General features: G+C 44.3%; 1 protein-coding gene across 5 annotated transcripts in view; it reads right to left on the bottom strand.

Annotated features, from left to right (window-relative positions):
• sash1a (SAM and SH3 domain containing 1a) overlaps positions 1–17,091 on the bottom strand; it is a 152,169-nt gene that overhangs the window by 57,784 nt on the left and 77,294 nt on the right. Inside the window, exon 1 of one of the 5 annotated variants that reach the window (XM_047328557.1) lies at positions 8,882–9,057. The exons of the other annotated variants lie outside the window; for them this stretch is intronic. The gene's annotated coding sequence lies outside the window, so the exon portion shown is untranslated. Of the gene's footprint in view, positions 1–8,881; positions 9,058–17,091 lie in introns of those variants that run through there. 5 annotated transcript variants of the gene reach the window in all.

A 17,091-nucleotide genomic window follows, 5' to 3' on the forward strand; every position in this document is an offset into this window, starting at 1 on the left:
GGCCTGTGTCTGCCTCACAACCAGTGAACACACCTTTCTGACACACTCTCTGTGACTCAGGACCTCTGTCGCTACCTGTTCCGCGTGTCCCCACAGATTCGATCGGTGTGTAACCCTCCCCGACATGAGATCACACAAAACAACAACAAAAACCCCTACATCTATGCTGATGGATGGAACCAATGGGGCAAATTGGTGGTCATTAGCTGTCTTCGATGAGTGCCCTTCAAGTAGAGGTTAGAGGACAGCCAACGCACAAATAATGAACTTGCTCCAATGCCCATTCACCCTTCTGGAAGAGCGGAGCATCTCTGGAACCAGGGTGACTCAGCGGGCCCAGAGGCAGTGTAGATGTTAACAGCCCCACGGAGATCAAATGCAGGTTGGGCAAAATTGAGTTTGGGATACAGATGTTTCTGCCCGAGGTAAGGACACAGTCCTAAATAGTGGATTCCATGTTTGACCATGTAGATTGTAAGACTGGGTATGCATTTCTTTGTTTCCTTTTAACTGTCTGTGTCACTGTACACCACTGAACACGAGTGTGCTTGTGTTTGAGGACAACTAGAGGCCGTGTTGGTTCTGATCTGACAGGCTGCAAAACATGGTGAGCTACAGATAGAGAGAATGATCAGGCAGGGCAGAGGTGGTCAGAGGGATTTAAGGCGAGCAGTGTCCCAGGGGGACAAACAAACACAAACATATACACCCTCACAGGAGGCCTGTGTTGGTACAGGAGTTTTGTGCTGCAGGGCTTGGTGCCGAGCCCATGCTGGCTAAAAAGACATCCATATTCTGTGGTGCAGGGCTGGCACGTAGCCCGGAATCGACCTACTATTTACCTTTCTGCCTTCTCTCGGAATATCACTCTTCTTCTTTTGCATTATCTGTTCGTCTACAACATCATCGTGGCATGAAATAATGATTTAATCTACAGTAGATGCCATTCGGTGGCACCACAGCCCAAATAACATACAGTAATTACTCTGAACTAAGATGGCAATCGAACTGGGGACGCTGCCGTTACTTGATCACTGCTTTAGACCTGGACGCCACAGAAACACCCCAGTTTCAATGACCTTTTCTCTCTATACATACATTTTTTAAAAATCCTCAGTCAAAGTCTGTAAAACGTTGAGGGACAGCTGCAAGATGATCTGGTCATGATGATCTTAGAACAGAAAAAAAAAAATATGAGCACATATGGCATGTAAAGCACACACCTGAGATTCGAGCACTGCTATTTCAAGCTCTCTATATCATATCTGAAGGAGGATTAAAAAATATGAATTCTGAGCTGGGGATGTGTGCGTCTGTGTTTGTGTATTTTGGAGAAATGTATCTTACCTCGCTGGCTTTGTTCCCAGAATCGGAGTGAGATATGGAGCTGAGCAGGTGTAGGATAAAGATTGGTGTAACCACAACTGAAACACCAACACCTCACACAATATAAAACCATTCAACACATTCATTATAGTCAATTCATTTACAATACGCAGATTTTTAGTCAAAGAAGTCAATTAGTGATTTCAGCCGATAATCAAACACCACCTATCAAAAACAAATCAACACTAAACAAAACGCACCTGATGATATAAAGGAGAGAACAGCCAACTATGAAATATGATTCAAGCACAGAGACCAAGCTGCCCCTTCAAACCTCTGATCCTCCGACAACTGCCCCGCAGTTACACCCACACACACTTGAACACTATACCTGATGTGAACATCAATACTGGGTGAAATGTGTACCAGGAGAAGACTTTACTCACCGCACAACAACATCTACGGGGATAAAGTCGGGGAGAGCAGAGGCACAACAATGCACCTTCGCCCAGCGGTGAATCTTTTTACTGTAGCTGGAATAAAGTCGGCCAAGCTTGGCCACTGTCTAGTTCCACGGTTTAGCTCAGTCATAACCTCCACCAGACTCGTGATTCAGTCTGTTTATGTGCACAAATGACTGGCACCAGACACCAGGACATGTGGTGGAAACGTGTCATGTTTACAGCTGCGGTGTAAGAGATTTTGGGGGTAATGGTAAAATGAAAGGTGGGGAATCTACAGTTGTCGTCCGCGGATCAAAAGTAGGGAAAAGGTTTAGAATATGTAAATCATACTGACATGTCTATAACATAACGAGACTAAGAGGAGTAGACTTAGTGAGGAAAGGGTCGAGAAGACAGAGGGAGTTTACCAGAGGATATTCCACGGGTTCGAGGGGGCAGGAGAGGGCAGGACAGGACAAGGGAGATACAGTTCACATCCAGAGCAATAGCTCCCCCTGGGGCAAATGAGCGATAACATAAGACCGCACCAGATTTGACTCACGTGCCACCAAATACCAGGATGCTTTACTTTTCATGTGAAATCTGCAATGTCAGTGACATGCTCTGCCCTCTGAGATGCCTCCCAGTTAACCCTTCGAGTATATTTTCAAAGGATGATAAACTTGGTATGAAAGACAAGACTACATGCTTCCATATACCAGAAACTGGCAGATTAACGTCTCGCCCGGACGGCCCCCTCCTCTTCACCCGCTCTCAGAACATACTGTGTTTTCACTTCAGCACTTTTATGTGTTTACCATCCTTTTACTTTTACAGCGGCCATTAAACACTGACCTCTGAGTGAGATGTTAATGCAAGGCAAACTCAGAAGAAAAACAATTCACCCCCGTGATTCATTACTGGCTCTTGATCCCTTAACACCTCGTTAGAGTTCACACACCAGCAGGTTCATGCACACAAGGGCACACATGGACACGCATCCGCGCTTCGCCTGTGACGAGAGCACAGCACACACATTCCTGATCCGTGTATCCATGGATGTGGTTGGTGGCTCCATGATTATTTTTCCATCCTTGGCTGGTGCCACAGCTGTCCAAGGAAGAGGCAACCATTCATTTATGGATCGACTGTTGTTTGAATCAGAAGGCAAGGACTGGACAGCACTGGACGGAGGCCACCACATGGACGGGCGTGCTCAGCCTGCTCTAGCGCTGTTCACTAGAGTGTGGCAAAAAAACTGAATCCAATGGGTTTAAATATCAGCGAAAAAATACCTTGATGCCAACAAAAAAAAAAAAACAATAACACGAACACGGTTGCCTACGTTGCCCACTGAAAAAAAGCCACAGGACACATGGCAGAGGCCAGAACCCTCAAACCGAGACTGATGAGAATAACCACTGGCTTTACTTACAGGAAATACTTTAACTACACGCTATTAAAATTACAGCATGCAAAACTGACCATTTCAAGTTGATTAAAAACAGAGTGGTTGAATGAATGCACAACATTTTTAACACTCAACAAAATTGTAAATTCATGAACAATCACGTAACCAATATTCAGTGTCTTTAAATCCACATTGCTTAGACTGGCTAGTTGTTTTGTCTTCTTCCAGTCTTTTATTGCCACGTTGGTACCCATCTAGCCCACTTTACTGAGACATTTGTGAAAACCGAGGGACACCGTGCAACTATTTCCAACTATTTCATTTAATAGAATGTTTGTAGATTCTACTAACATCAAATGTGGGAGCTAAATTCCCCTTAGCAGCTTGTAGTATATCCTATAAATGTTTCAACATCAAAATCATGTTAATATGCTGTTCAGTTGCATACTTGAATCTTAGCTTTTACACAAGAAAAATTTCACAAGAAAAATCTTGATAACAGAATGAACATTATTTTGTAATTCTTCTACATCCATTCTATTCCCATAGACACGTCACCACACATTTATATTGCACTGTCCGTAATGTGAATGTGTGGTGCATCAGCTTTTGTCCGTGTGCATGTGCAGATAGCGCATGAGATCCAAATCCCCCACGGTTTTCCTGTAATTTAATCTAGAACCACCCTTTTAATATTCGTTATATCACACAGTGTGCGGTGTGCGTTGTCATGCAGTGTGCTGAGGATTTGTGATGCCAGCGAAAGATCAGCGGGTGGAGTTACCTGGGGGTTGGGGGCAGCCCAAGTTGTTCGTGCAGATTCTGAGTGTGAGAAAATTCAGAGCGGTGATCGCTGGCTGCAGCTGATGCGAGTCCTCTGGGACTTTCCCTCTGCTGAGGTCATCCCCTCACACTCCCAACACTCGTACATCACTTCTGACATCACCGGCGATCCCTTGCCAAGCCGTTGCCGCAGGCAACACAAACAGGAAAAAGCATGTGTGTGCGTTGCACGGCTGTTATTAACTTTATTAGTGTTTTATTGAGTAAAGAGTTGTGTGGTGTACGCCAGCAATCAAAAGGTAATCATCCTTAAAATGTTCTGTTTCAATATTAGTTCTGCACCGCAAAACTCTCCGTGCTCTTCTTATTCTAGACGAACTCAGACCTGTTCAATAAAAAAATAAATGAGGGTAAAATGAAATTGTGGGCTGACAGTAATGGATGATATTAACCTACAAAGTGCTAATCACTGTGTATGATGTGTGCCTGCATGTGATCCGTGCATCTGTGTGTATGCCTACAGATTTCCGTGTCTCCCTGCTGTGCCAGTCAATGCCTGGTATCCTGGGAAGTGGGGCGGCAACGCAGCGCAATCAGGGCTCTTTGTATCCACACACACACAGTCGGGCTATAATCAGGAAATATTATCCCCCCCCCCACCAATAATAACTGTAATCTTCTCATCTCAAAATGATGTGTGACCTGTGTCACGCTCAAAACTCAGATTCATACCTGAACTCTGACTCGTGTTAAAATAGAAGTAATGGGCTTTTAAAGACAGCTTTTATAGGAACAGCAGAACCACGGAGAATCACACCGTAGTCACCGAGTCAGTACAGGAAGAAAAGAAAAAACGACCATGAAGATGGGGAGGGATAATCTTCAGGAAGAAAATACTGAAAACTATGTACAAAGAATCAGGCATACAACACTGCACCAGTTTGTGTATTACTGTACTGTATGTCTGCAGGCAACTACTGCACACAGTACATCTATACTGTGCTATCAATACTGAATGAATGAAACACATGATGGAAATATTGAAAATTGAAGAAAGACATGATTTTGGATAAGATGAGAGAGATTTAATGTTTAAATAAAATAGAATAACAAAAATCCTCTACTTTATAGATGCTGAGCATAATGAATGATTGTGGGGTTACAAATCAGGCTGTATAAACCCAATAGGTTTTGGTTACCACTGGACTGCACCGCACTGCACTTTAAAAATGACCATCAATCTTTGCTCTCTGGAAAAAGCCAACTCAATAATAACAAAAAAAATGTTTTCCTGAAATAATTTGCCTGCTTGTAGCCGCGTTTGTGAGCTTGCTCGCAGCATAGTTCATTTTGCATAAAGCTGCCCTGCGTGACTTGACTTTGAAACTAACATTTGCCTCCAACCCACAACAAAGAGTGAAGCCTTGTTTCTATCAGTCTTTCATGACACATGAAATGTCTCCATCCCAAATCATACTCAGATGATTCTGCCATATGGATAAAAAGAAAGCTTGGACCACATATAGAAAAGATAACACTAAATAATGATACATAAGCCTTTGCAATGTCTAATAACAGAATGCCTCTGTAATTGGAAACAACTGCAGCGGGGGACCTACAGCAGGGATACTACTGATACGCCAGACATGAACCATCGCAACAAAGAAGCCACAAAACTTTAAAACACTCAAATGTGATTTGATGTGTGCAGCAGCTACATATTTCTTTGTGTGTAGACCTATGGTATATGACACATCTGCACTGACCAGACCCCCATGTCTCAGGTGCTGTAATCCGCCTCGCATTGTGTGAACTGACATTGACAGTGCACATGTGCCAAGATGAGAGCAGAGAAATATAGACGGTGCAGATTGGCGGTCGAAAACGAGAGACAGACAAGCCTAGGGTGCTGCTCTAAGACTTAGAGTAATGAGAAGCATAACAAGAAAAAGAAACAGGGGGGTAGGGATCAGATGATATGTGTTCAATCCAGCTCACAAAGCTGAGAGAACCTGTCCCCCTAAGATATGATGACATTATAAAATAAATACGCCAGATTGGTGCAATGAAGCACACATCGTATGGCTGAATGTTCAGGAAATACATGGATATGAACCCTTTTTTTCCTTCTTTTTCTCTATTGACTTATTTCCATTTAGCTTCTTTAAATTTGTGCATGATGCTTTGTTTCCCACCGACATATTTATTTATATCCATTCATACATACATTTTGTCCCACTGTGGTGGTTTCTTTGGCGTCAGTTGTGGTCTTTGTCCTGCCCCGTCTCTGTGAGACTCTATTTTCCATTGTTGGACACAGTGTATTGACATCACTGCTGAGTAAATGGTATGACTGTGAGCAAAAACAACCTTCAGCTTTGTACGCCAGCTCAACACATTTCACTCTGATTCGTCTGCTAGCGCACATATGGTATACTACAGTGCTTCTTGTGCCAACTGACCGTACCTCACTCAATGGCTGTGGCCCTCCGTCTGCCTAGTGACTGATGTAATGTAGGACACACTAACATGGCTGATGTCAGACCAGTAAAATGACAACCGCTGGGATGATCTCTTTAAAACAGGACCGTTGTCTCAACACATCACACTCATGTTACTCTATTAAACTTTTTATATTGAAAGACACACTACGTACTATGACAAGCTAAAACGAATGATGTACGACTTTTGCAAAAAATATTGTAATATGATAAGTATTAACACTGATGTCATGTGACAAAGAGGCCCATTCAGACCTACTCAGTGACCTCAGTCGCATTAATGCCACCTGCATTGTAACATCACCGCTGCTCGCCTGTAAATCACGCAAAGATGCAGGCTTAGCTCGTAACAGCCAGAAATAAACTTGAAAAGTAGAAGTGCAGACATGCACAGAACAGCTGCAGCGGCAGAGGGAGTTGACTGAATTACACGATGCACATATGGCAGAAACTGCACAGTCAAACAATTCCTGGGAGGCCGTGGAGGAAATGAAGGCTGGCGTTTTATCACTGTCCCGATCACTGCCACCCACAAAACTCCACGGATCGTGTGCGCTGCGCAAGAACTGCAGAGACAGATGTGAGTGGAGACTTTCACCCCTTAAAAAAAAAGAGCAGTCCATGCTGCGTCGCCTACTGCTTAACGCTAATGATGTCAACACACACCTGTCGGCATGCCACTGGGCCCTGCCCTGCTCTGGATAAACAGGCACAGGAGTGGCTGCCCAGCTCTGGCAGAGCAGTGCAGCAGCAGCTGGCACGTACAGTTTCATCCGGCAGAGAAAATGAAAAGGCAAAGAGAGGTAAATTCAATCCAGGCGGCGCGAGTCTCTTGAAAGTAAAGCTTTACATTTTCATGGCTTTAGTGTCGAGGGACATCATCCAGGAGTCCAGCTATTGACAGACAGACAGACTAATATGAGCTGAGGGGTAGGAGAGTCGAGACTGACGCAGAAAGCTACTTGATTTGGCAGCTAAAGCCTTTCGAGCAAAAAAAAATCCCATTGAAGATTTGACACTCACTAAGACCAAGCCTTCCCCTCTCTGAGCTAAATACTTCAGGAGCATGAGAGTCTGTTCTAAGGGCTTAATAACGTCTGTAGCAGTGTGTGTTTTGAGTGGGTGAAATTGAATAGAAGTACATTAATGTATGGCAGATCATGCATGTGTGTATTATATGCGCACACACACGTGAGTTTAAACGTGAACTTGCGTCTGTGAACCAAGTATTTGTGTTTCCTCTGATACATCGGTCACTCACAATGACATTGTGAGGTACCTTTTTCCTGCTTGGGGGGGGGGGGGGGTGTCTACCAGGGGAACACTGGCCAGAGCAAACTCCCCTTCCTCCCATTTCTATCTCTCTCTCTCTCTCCCCTCTCAGTTCAATGCATACACGCCTTTTCCTCCCTCCATCCGCTCCCTTGTTCCTTGTCAGCTGGCGGCGGGGGGGATCCAGATGTGAAGGGAGACTTGGACAGGAAAGGGGGTGGGAGAAAGAGACGGAGAGGGAGATAGAAATCCACATCCCCTGCTGACAGAGGTCATTGTCCAAGACCTTTTGGACAAGCCTTTAGACGCATACACACAAACAATTATGCGCAACAAACAATGGAGTCCCTCTAGACAACTCGGCCCAATTGTGTTTTATGTGCATCGCTGTGTGTGTGTGTGCGCATCTGGCGACAGAGAAAATCAATGAACAACATCGTGCATGAGATTTGGTGCTGATATTCAGCCGGCGTATTTACTGGGGGTCTTGGCCAGGCGTGAGGCTATTGTTCTCGTTGAGCGAGCAGAGATGAGGAAATCAATAAGGACCTGAGAGAGAGATGACAAACGGTGAGGCAGGAGTATGCCAGATTCTCTCCTTCTTCTTCTATCGGTTTTTCTCTCCCTCCATCTCGGTTGAATCCCCCACATTTACACTATCAGGTGAACATACAGGAGTAAATAACTTAATCTGAATGACACACACACTGAGACGGAAGTGGACAGACATGTAATCACATAGAATTACTCCAGATTATTCAACACAATGGCAACACATGTACACTACGCACGCGCACGCACGCGCACGCACACGCACACGCACACACACACGCACACACACACACACACACACACACACACACACACACACACACAGAGAGAGCACGGAGCCATGCGTTTTAAGTTAATAGAGTGAGTCAGCAGAAAGAGCAGAGGAGCTACAACGGCTCAAACTACTGGAGCGGTCGTCTCGCCAACACGCTCTGAACAAAAGTTTATCCAGACTCCACTGCCAACTTCACTGTCTTGTTTAGAGATCTCAGCTCTGACTCTGTAACATTTGGGAAACTTGATGTTGCATCAAATAAATGAATGAGACAATAGTCTCCTTGACAAAAGCCCAAAATTAAAACATATGTACTCACCGCGAGGCAGCCAGAGCCTTTTCCAGTCAATCTTCTTTGCGCAGCTAAGACAGACCGAGTCTTTGAGAACAGGGGCAACAAGTAGTGTACAGTGGAGAACAATGCATGTCTGCCGGAGCGCAGCAAAGCGTAAGCAGAGCAGAGACACAGAGAGGTCCAGTCATCAGGCTGCTGCTCACATGGGACAGGGGGAGGAGGGGGAGGGAGGGAGGCCTGGCTATAGGATAGTCTACAGTAACTTGGATTTGTCAGGGGGAGGGATCTCTCCACGTCTCACTCTTTTTTTCCCCACTTTTCTCTTTCAAAAAAAACAAAAACGTTTCAGCAAGTATCGTCTTTCTTGTCTGTTTCAAAATTGACTCGGCCTGGCCTTCCTCTCCTGGTCCACTCCCCTTTCCTTTGCCATCTCACTTGTCGTCTCTTTTGTTCTCGCTGTCGTTCCCACACGCACTAACACACACACACACACACACACACACACAGACACGTAGCGTCTCTTTGTTGTCGCTTTGTTATTCAGTTCTGAATAGGGCGGCGGGTTCCATTAAAAGGTGTCTTCCATTAAAAGTGGAGAATGTCGAGCTCCACCTAGACACACCTAAATCGTGCTAAAGTAACACACACATACTACAGAAATGATTACTCACACGTGTGCACATACAAAGTGACCCAGCTGGCTTCAACAAGGAGGACAGTCTCTTATTGACTCAATTGTCACAAATTCAACTATAGAAACAGCAGAAAATTACAGGGCCACTCAGGCTTTGGATCCCTCTCTTTCTCCGTCTGATGTCACTTTTTTTTCTTTTTTCTTCTTCTGCCTTTTCACTCAAAAGCCCTAATTCACAAGTGGCCCAGATACCACACTGTACTGGGGGGAGGCAGAGAAGCAAGAAGCGAGTCAGAGAAAGGAGAAACCTGATACAGCCAAAAGCAATAATTATTTGAATGAGTCACTCAGCAGTGAGGTTTATTTTATTTTTTTTCCAGTGTTAATTCAGGAGAGGGATGGAACGGCCAGAGATGGAGAAGGGAAAAAAAAAAATCATCCCATTTGGGAACGCTGAACCACCCGAGCACTCCCTGAGGTCATGGGAGACGAGGAAGGAGAAATGGGGGGGGGGGGGGGGGGGGGGTGATGGAGGGGCAAGGGAGGACAAGCATGGTCTGGGATGCACCTACAACCTCTTCTCCTCATCCCAACTCCACCTTCCAGGACACGGCACAGCATGTCAGTCTCACTGACAGGCCCAACATAATGGGTACACCGCTCTCCCAGACATGGGGGAACAGATCGTAGACAACACAGGCACAGAAACTAAAGCAGTGGAAAAGTCAAAGCTACAAAGATGGAGACACCACAAGAATCCCAACTGGTCAGCTTGTTTTTTTTCCTCTCTGTCTCCGATGCTGGTGACGGTTTACAGACGAGATAGCATGAAGCAAGTTCAAGACGTATCTGGGATGTGCTCCCTTTCTGCAGATTTTGTGATGTAGCAGAGCCATTTCCAGGCCAAACCTTCTCCTTGCTGCAAATTTTTGCTCACAGTGTGATGGATATCAGAAACATACCTGATTACTGTACCTTTTTAGAACTTGACAAATACTAGAATAGTCTAATTTTGCAAAAAATGAAGCAAACCTTCATTCCTTTGTTTCATAAAATAAATCAAAGAGCGAAAAAAGGCTCTGGGTGTAGCCATGAAACAATATTCTATTGGAAAAATAATTGCACAAGAAGACAAATAGCATGAATTCAGTGATATCAGTCCAGTGACCCTCTGGCCACTCTGTATATCTCTTGCATAAACTGAAACTACAGCGGACCTGCATCCTGTTTGGACCTGCCATCACAACATTTAGAGAAGGAAACATAGAGCGAAGGTTCACGTAAACGTACACTGAACCAATTGCAAAAAAAAAAAAGAGAGGAGACTCAGGGATGTGCAGCTTGTATAAACAGGCAGTATTGCAAGTGTGTATACACATACAGATGAGGGAGCGCAGGGAGAATGCGGTCAAGATTCTTTGTTCAAGTGGTTGGACGGCAAATTTCCTGCGTATGAAGTCAAATATTTGTAATGTTTCCGAGTCAGTGGTGAGGCAGTTTCACATGCCTTCTATTAAACCATGTGGTCGTCGGCTCAGTCAATTACAGCATTACCATGTTTGACTCTTTTTAGAATTACACCAAACGTTTCAGTTAATGAAGCCCTCCGGCATTTCCACGTGAATGTGAATAAACAAGAGGCAAGGCGATGTTTTTTTCTTTTAATTCTCAAACACAGTCGTATAAAATATTTATTACAATCATCTATGCAGTAAAGCGGGTTTCTTGCTCTTGCAGGTACAGCGACATCAAAGAGTCCATACATTCCACTGCTGCTGGAGGCTGAGGTACTATACTACTACTACTGCTGAGCTGGCTGCGTCTGTGTGAGTGTGCAAACCCGTAACCTGCAGGCAATACTTTGTATTTTATATTAGGGTGTGTTATTTTTCCAGTTAATAAGGCAAGAGCATGGTATCCTCAGAGTAATGTGATTCAAAGCATCCAAGTATGAAAAACACATTTCTATTTTGTGAGAAGCTTGGCCCTCTTCAGAGAGCTTGTGTTGGAAAAACACAGATGAATAATTTAGAACTTCAGAATGTTGTTTCCTGACATTACATCATATGTTTTACACTGAAAACTATATTGTCAGTCAATCTTCTATTCGTTGGTGTGCATCTCTTTTTTTTCGCACACGCACACACACACAAACACACACACACACACACACACACAGAGAGAGGAAAAAAGCTAATCAAAACCTTCAGAATCAATTAGCGGAGTGTAAAAGAGCCATTCAGTTACTTTTAGCACCAAGCAGCGTCCTTGTTTCTCCTGAAGCAAACAATCAACCAGCAGACACAAATTAACACTGAACAAGAGTACTTGTCTAGTGAGACTGTGTGTGTGTGTGTGTGTGTGTGTGTGTGTGTGTGTGTGTGTGCATGTGTGTGTATGCGTGCTTGCGTGTGTTATGGTTTAAAAATGTCTTTGCATTGCCCTCCAACAAGCCAAGCAATTGACCACAGACTGTTTCAGAATACTGATCAATATGACTGTTGATAACTAGACATATATATACACACAGCAATGCTGATATACATACACACACACACACAAGTCTTCCTTCACCATGTGCTATAGCCATCCCTAGGCAGTGAGTCCAAAAAGCAGAGAGAGAGGACAGACGAAGCTTCAGAGCTTTTTGAGTGTCAATCCCCTTGCACACACCCACACGCACGCATACCTGCTTCAATTTTTATACGAATCAAAGATTTTTTTTTGACAACCCAACCATGCCTGCCAAAATTCAAAAGCATTCATGAATTTAAAACATGCGGCAGGTTAAGGAACTTAACGGTGACATCACGTTCAAAGTCATTTATATGCAAATGTGTAACAAGTGCCACTGCACAGAGGGACTGGAGGGTAATTAGCACTCGCTCATTGACTCAAGTGACCTGCTACTCTAATATAGACTCCCATTAATGAGCTACAACACAAAACCCACCGACTGTATATGCACTGAGTGAAAAAAAAACAGTTTTTTCAAATTTATTCTTAATCTCAAAGGTAATCTCCTTAATTCCACTGAAAGCGTTTTAGTATTCAGCCACTAGATGGCAGTAAAGATCTGGTCCACACACACACACACACACACACACACACACACACACACACACACACACACACACACACACACACACACACACACACACACACACACACACACACACACACACACACACACACACACACACACACACACACACACACACACACACACGGTAGGCATGCCAGAATGGGGAGTGAACGTGATGAAAGACCACAGTACAGAGCAGACAACCAGACTCAACCACAGAGCAAGCAGGACAGAGTTAGACTCAAACAGTCCGAGGCTTTCCTCTCACACAGTATCAGTAAACACCACAACAGTGAGAGTTAACGGCTCCAAAGGCAGAGCCGACGTGCATAGAGCTATAGGAGCGGAGGTTATTTTTTGCCCATCAAGGCCAGTGGCTCGGTGGTTGTGAGGAAGTGCTCGTGTTCTCTTTGAGTGGCAACAGCAAACTTGGGCTGTTAAAATAAAATTGACAGCCATTCTGTATTCCATATTAGTATCAGTGCTATGAGGAGGCATGGTTGTGTGTTGATGAAGAGAGGCAAGCGAGCTGGAGGAGGCAGCGTTCCATTAGATTTAGCCTGGGGTGGGGTCGAGAGTTCACAGCGCCGGGGCCCAAGCTGCATGGAACTTTTTTCTTTCTTTTCACGAACAGTGGACACACAGGCAGCATCCTCTCTCGCCCAGAGGGGGTCAAGTCAGTTGTGGGTAAAGTGTAAAGTCGATAGTGTGTAGACTGATACTGTACTGCACCAGATACAAGGACGCCACCGAAGCAGCAACACTTGTTTGTACTTGTTCTTCAAATTTAAAAACTTTGATTGGAGTTAGGGAAATACACCTCCAACATTGATGGTTAGTTATCATGTACATCATTTCAGTCTGTTGGTCAGTCAGTCCACTGCTTTGGTCCAGAGTGAAATGCCTCAGCAACTATTGAATGAATTGTCATATTTGGTTTTCAGTACAACTTTTAGTACAATTTTCCATGAAATTCGAGAGACGCATTCATGTCTGCATCAGATTAATTGTGATAACTCTCCCTCTCCTGCCACTTTCAGGTCAAAACTTTAACAGTGGCAAGACTAATGGTATTCTATCAACTCAGCCGTACATGTTCAGCACTAATTAGCAAATATTCATATGGTAAGCTACAGTCCGGCTGCAGACTCCCAGTCTGTGGACTCTCACGACTACATGTGAAACTGGCCACTCTCTATGTACATGCAAATTATAAGATGCAGTTAAGTTGGAGGGATCTTCTCTCTCTGGAAACATTTGAGCTGCGCTTGGATAATGTCATGTTGCTTCAGCCAAAGCAACACAACACTGGCACAGTCAAATGGTAGCTGAGAAATAAAACCTTGAAATTTCCCTCAAAATCGAGGGTTTGCAAGAACATACGGCGTGGCTGGCCGCAACTTCTACTGTGGACCCAAGTTGGTTTGGATCAACCACCAACCAACAAATTATTGTTCCTCAAACATTCAAGTCAGGTCTCGGGCGACTAAACCTCTTTTTAATAGCACAGGAACTGTCTGAACTGAATTTACTATCCCAAGCTCTCACCCAGCAAAGGCATTTTCACCTACAGCAGATCACTGGAACCTTTCATTTGTCTGTACTCTGTGTTATAAATCTTCATTGTCTTCCTCATCGGCACCCATTTTACTTTGTCTCACTCCACCTTGCAGCTCAAATCACAGGTTTGGGGCCAGGCAGTTCAGTCCAAAGTAGCAGAGATCCACCGAGAGAGCTGATGATTGCCTGTGATTACAGTCTGTATCCCCCCCCTCCAACACCATCTCCTCTGGGTCATCTGGCCAGGCCTGGCGGAGGTTTACGCTCTCTGCGCTCTAGTCATTAAGTGGAGAGAGCCGGAGCGTAGAGAAGCTCACCGGGGAGGCACTGACACGTTTCCCTCACCTTGACATTGCCTGGAGGTTACACCATTCACAGTAGTAAAGTGCGGTTCTGTGAGATGAGAGTCATGTGAATTAAGAGTTTCTGGTACATAAAAGGTCTCTCTGTGTGAGGGAGACTTAGTCCCTTGGCTCTCGCTGTTCAATGTGCTCTGAGCTGTTGGAATGTGTGCTGAAGAAAGATGTGCAAGAGTGTAACTGTGTGTGTGTGTGTGTGTGTGAGAGACGCAGGGAGGGACTGTGAGGGACTATGTGGCTTGGGTCTATGTGTGCGCATGAATAATGCTGTCAGTCTGCAGTGAAGGTGTAGTATGGAGTGAGTATTGACAGCAAACACTAGAACACACGCAAGTCCGAGCCTAATCCCATGTCCTGACACAGCTGACTGTTGTCTGTCTGATCAATCAGTCATGGCAGACATAGCTGCGCACCACGTCTGTCTTCTCACGTTACCCAGTGACACTGACTGCCCGTCTGTCAGCTGATCGCCAAAAAAGAAAAGCTGACGGTTGAAAGTCGGGAGGCATAATGCCAATAGGAGTCAGCGCGTGTCACGTTCCATGGAAAAGCCCTGACAATGTGGCCAAGCTGCTCCTTTGAATGAGAAAATAAGTCACTTCAGATGGGGTTTTCCTTTTTGGAGAAATTTGCATGTACGTAATAAAACGTGCAAATATCTGCATGTGAGGTACTGGATGTGGAATACATGTGTGAGCCTGCTGGGTGTGATTTGCTAGTAACTTGCAACCCTGGCTCGACAGTTGTTTTTACTGCGTCAGTCAAAATACGAAAGGGATGATTGACAGCTGCCTGTGGCTCTTGTAAATGTGTCTGCTGAATTAACCCTCGCACTGCCCTCAGCGATGCCAATGATCCCCCCGTCCTCTCACTCTCCTTCTCCCTCCCTCGAGGGTGTTTAGGTAGGGTAATGCTGACCTGCCAGCAGCGCGGGGGCCGGTCCCGACATGTGCTTTACCCCTGGCTCTCTGGGGATTGGAGCCCAGCCAGCCATGTGTAATTAAAAGCGCATAAAGACAGATCAAGCTCTCTGCCGCTCTTTCTATAAAAGATTGCCTCGAGGCTGAAATCCACTCCATGTCCTGCTCTGTCAAGCTCTGGCAAACTCATTTATTAAAATATTGAACAGCTTTATCCTTGATTTTGATGAGAATTGTGATGGGAGAAAAATCATCCGCAGTATTCACTCAATGAGATAAGTTATTTTTGAGGTTGATAAGACAAAAAGTCAAATTAATGCAAATTAATAATTTTAACATTTTAACCTTTGATAGAAGAGTGTGTCATTAAAGGTTGAATTTGGTAATAAATATATTGAAATATGATTAAGAAAATGATGCAATTCTGTCAAACAACCTTCGAAAACTGTTTTTTAATTGTCTTCTTTTCTTTACATCTTATTTAACTAATGTGTGCAGTATGTGTAGGCAGCTCGAAACTGAGCCTGTCATGACATTGTCCACAAATCATCATTGACTCAACTCGCCCACTATTTCCCCCTCACATTTGGATGTGTCCAGTATCCTGGACAAGCAAAGGGCTCAGAATCATGAGGATGTGGTCCATCAAATGTGCATCTGCACATTGTTCAAACTCATCAAAGTCAATCAGTCAATCATCAGAGTCAAAAACGGCCTTAGTTGGAATAAAACTTAATCATTGCTTTAGTTGATACTGTCTCAGTTGAATTTTCCCAATTTGTAGTGGGTGTGTAAAACTGCCTTGCAAAGATACATCTTTTTTTTTTAATTTCCAAGGGTTGCCAAGTTACAAAATTGCTTTTTTCACTATTAAAGGATGTGCAGTATTTCGGTGAATAGAAGAAGCTCTCGCTCTGAATAAACTATGAGTGCAAAATCTGGCAGAGATGGATCCACACATCTTGGCATGCTGCACGAGTCCCTTTGCCAGTCAGTGAATCTGTTTTAATCTTCACTTGCCTCTGTTTCAAATTAGAGATTCATTTTCTCTTCATGAGGGGGAGGCATGCCGTTTCATCTGCTGAGGAGTATTTCATATCAGACCAATGATGTGAGGGTTCAAAAATTCAATTCGCACCTCCTCTGACTGGCTGCTTTCTTGTCAAAAATCGGATTATATACACCCACGGTGAGCAAGCGCACACGGACGTCAAAGTGATCAACACGTCTAGGCAGCGGCTGGAGGAAATAAGCAAGGAGCAGAAGCCCAAACTGCTGAGGAGTGAATTCATTGAAGAAAGACGCGAGGGGTGAAATGCAGTTCACCATAGAATGAATGCTGATTTTGGTTGTAAAATTCTTCTACAGTGTTGGCAGTGGCTTACATCAACTAGTTGAATACGTTCTGGTCTTTCCCAGTGAAGGGAGAAATAGACATAGAAAAAAGGAGAGTATTAAATAACCAGGGCATGGCCACAGTTAATGATGTGTTGTATATCTTGCAGACACCGAGACTGTTCGCTGGTTAAGTCTTGGGTCGGGAAGGTATGGTGGTTTATTCTGCTGTGGAACGTAGAGATGATGGTTGTTGGGGTCTCTTCTGAGGTGGCTGACATTTTGTTTTCTGTCAATGGACTGTAACACAAGTGATGGATTGAACTACTGGGGAATGACTC

Source organism: Scophthalmus maximus, chromosome 18 (genome assembly GCF_022379125.1).
Source record: "Scophthalmus maximus strain ysfricsl-2021 chromosome 18, ASM2237912v1, whole genome shotgun sequence".
Classification (NCBI taxonomy): Eukaryota; Metazoa; Chordata; class Actinopteri; order Pleuronectiformes; family Scophthalmidae; genus Scophthalmus; species Scophthalmus maximus.